Here is a 3,332-nt window from a genome sequence, read left to right on the forward strand (position 1 = left end):
GTGTGTGTGTGTGTGTGTGTGTGTGTGTGTGTGTGTGTGTGTGTGTGTGAGAGAGAGAGAGAGAGAGAGAATGAGAAAGAGCAAGAGCCTGACTTACTGTTTTTATAAGAATCTGATCCTTAGTTCTCCTATTTAATATTAGAACCATGTGTTCAAAAGTTTCATTCATTATTCCAAGTCATAGTAACCAGAACAAAGCCCACATTGGAAAGTGATTTTAGAAGAGCCCATATTTAGTAAGGACACTGGTTTCCCCTGAGAATCTAGTCTACTGGTAGATGTCCTAGAGTGAAATGATGTTTATGTATCAAAGATATGGAGTTACCTAGAATTCAGAAAGTACTTTTATATCAGGAGTTGAATTTTTCATCCTACAACTCTTTTTGATAATAATTCCGTCAAAAGAAGTCAATCAAATAATGATGCCGTTGAGAAAGGGAAATACTTTACTCTCTCTCATCCAGGGAAAGGCCTGCACTGGGGAAGGAAGCTTTGGAAGGGTGGGTGGCACAGTGGAAGAGCTCACACTAGGAATTTGAGTGGCTTTCGGAGGAGGAAGTGCTGAAGAGGCGGGGGTTTGTTGAGCATCTTTCCAAGAACCCCTTATTTCCCCACAGAGCCCTGCCTGGAGAGGATGTTACTGATGATCTTGTCACTGTGGAAGTTGGAAGTTGGCCTTCATTTACTGAGGCAGAAGGAAAGAGCCGAGAGGTAGAGAGATGGAGAGGTTACAAGATGATATCTTTCTGAATTAGGCATCAAACTGATCTTTTCCTGAAATTGTCACAGTCACTCATGGTTTTTATTTTACTCAGAAAAGACATTTTTATCATGGTGAAAATTTTAGCTGTGCTTTGAAGGAAAGGAGGAACCACCCATAGCTACATCTCTTAAGCATTTACTATGGGATGAAAGTTATATGTTCATTACCTCGTCCAATATCTCAGGCACATTCCCATTCTCATAGATAATGAAAAGAGTTAGAGAGGTTAGAAAACTCGCTTAAATCACCCAGCTAATAGGTTGACAGTACCAGGGATGAACTACATCTGACTCTAGTGTTCATCTCTTCATCAACTCTCTTTATAGTATTCCCCCAGAAAGATCAATTCAGGTAAAGAAGAAGACATCCTTGTGGGCATGGGGGCTTCATAATCAAGAACTGTGTTGAATGAATTGGAGGAATCCAATAGTTGTGTTGAGGTGGACATTTTAAGTTGGGCAATATTGACAGGGATCTTTCATCTGAACATGGCCTGCAAGGTCTTGCATCATCTGGCCATGCCCCTCATTGTCTACCCTCCCAACCAACCTGGCCTTTTTTTCAGTTCTTTAATTGATCATGCTCCCTTGATCATGGGACCTTCCCTCAGTTCCTTAATGGATCATGTTTCCTTGATCACAGGACTTTTGCACATGCAGGTTCCTCTGCTGGATATCTCTTTCCCACTTTCTCTTCTTACCTAGTTAACTCTTGTCCTCTGTTATGTATTCCCTCAATCACCATTTTGTCACAGATTTTCCTGATCTGCTGTGTTTTCTGTGTTACTCTCTCATAGTATTATAGATCTACCTGATTTTTAGTGATCTTACCACATTTACAAATTTATATATGTAATACTTTGTTTAATGTGTATCTCTACCATTGGTCCCTATGGGCTATGTCAATATGGATAGCTTCTGATCTGGTTATGGGAGAAATGGATGAATCAGTGAGTAAAGGGACAGTATTGAAGGCCTAGGGCAGCTGGAAACTTTATAAACCATAGCAGTCAGGAGACATTCTGGCACTTATATGGGGGCTTGCTGTAATGAAGACAGGGGTTGGTAGGTAATTCCATTGTTAAATACCCTGTGGAATGAATTAGAAAGAAAACTTTTCTAATGAGATGCACCTAGGTTCTTGCAGGAAAAGGGAGGGCCTGAGCTCCTGGTATATTTAAACTATGGTCACAGAATAAAAAGAAAGAGTCAGATGTAAGAGGTGAGGAGTTAATGAACACAGGAGCAACAGGGAAAAGGCAGAGATTTCAAGCCCAGAAAATGGGGAAGATGAGATGCCATCTGCTGCTTGGGGTATCCTGGGTGACTGTGAATGATGAGCTCAGTCTGGGGTATGAAGGGCCAGGTGCTGCTATAGCTGGGAATGAACTGGCCTGGCTTTGAATTTGGGAGCTACTGACACAGGTGGTGGGTGAAAGTGCCCTATGGAGAGGGATGGAAATACCTTATGACTCCTTGCAAAAGATAAGTTTCATAGGCTCTTTTTGAGAAAACAGAGTAGTTGAGTTATGGATCCAATGTCACATAGATAGTAAATGACAGAGCAAGAATCTAGGCACTCAAAACAGAGGCCATATACATTTTCCATCTGAAGGTTGACAGCTATAGGCTGTAGCACAAACAGGCTACAGTTTTAGCATTTCCTATATCATTCATTCTATCCAAGGAGAGATTTTTTTACTGTTTTCTTTTTTTTTTTTTAGGCATAATGTGCTATATGTAAAATGTCATCTGTTGTCATTTTGAATTTCTATAATAGCACATGAATGCTTTTATGACTACAGTTTCTGAAATAAATCCTTTTCCTCTGCTCCAAATATGATCATGAGTGTAGAAAGAGTAATAGAAACATTACCACTACTACCAAAATCTTTCAAATGGCCAAACAATATTAGCTTTTGTTCTCTTTATGAATACTTTTCAACTACCTGTGTTTTTGTAGACATCCATCTGAGTTTCTGCCATTATCTACATTACATAGAGTGAGTAGAACCCTTGTAAGTACCACTGCTTAGTTTTTGCCTTTCAAAATCAATGGTATTTTTATAAAAACAAGATAATTTCTATGTAGCACTAAGACTAAAAGTTAAAGGATTATTTTAGATTGTAAGTACATGAAGTCTATGTGTGCAAAAGTTATAATGAGCTCCCAACAATACTGATATGCTATATAATTTTCTCCAATACACACAAGGAGGAATGGGAAGATTAAAGCAAGCCATCTAACTCATGAATAGTCCTTTTTTAAATATTTGTTTATTTATTTGAGAGAGAGAGCCTAAGCAGAGGAGAATGGGTAAAGGCAGAGGGAGAGAGAGAATCTCAGGCAGACTTCCTGCTGTTTGTGGAGCCCAATATGGGGCACGGTCCCAGGACTTGGAGATCATGACCTGAGCTAAAATCAAGAGTCGGATGCTTAACCAACTGAGCCACCCAGGTGCCCTTAACTTGTGAATAGTTTTAAAAAATACTTTGTAAAACTTAGTCTTCTACTATTTCTCATTACTGCTACTGAACTGAGAGGGCAGATAGATATATAATTAGATATT

The 3,332-nt window shown here is 39.3% G+C and overlaps 1 protein-coding gene across 4 annotated transcripts in view; it reads left to right on the plus strand.

Annotated features, from left to right (window-relative positions):
- LOC111155077 (NIMA related kinase 10) overlaps positions 1-3,332 on the plus strand; it is a 215,373-nt gene that overhangs the window by 83,393 nt on the left and 128,648 nt on the right. The gene's annotated exons all lie outside the window — the stretch shown is intronic.

Source organism: Enhydra lutris, unplaced genomic scaffold (genome assembly GCF_002288905.1).
Source record: "Enhydra lutris kenyoni isolate GAN:26980312 unplaced genomic scaffold, ASM228890v2 scaffoldscaffold39, whole genome shotgun sequence".
In the NCBI taxonomy this organism is placed as follows: Eukaryota; Metazoa; Chordata; class Mammalia; order Carnivora; family Mustelidae; genus Enhydra; species Enhydra lutris.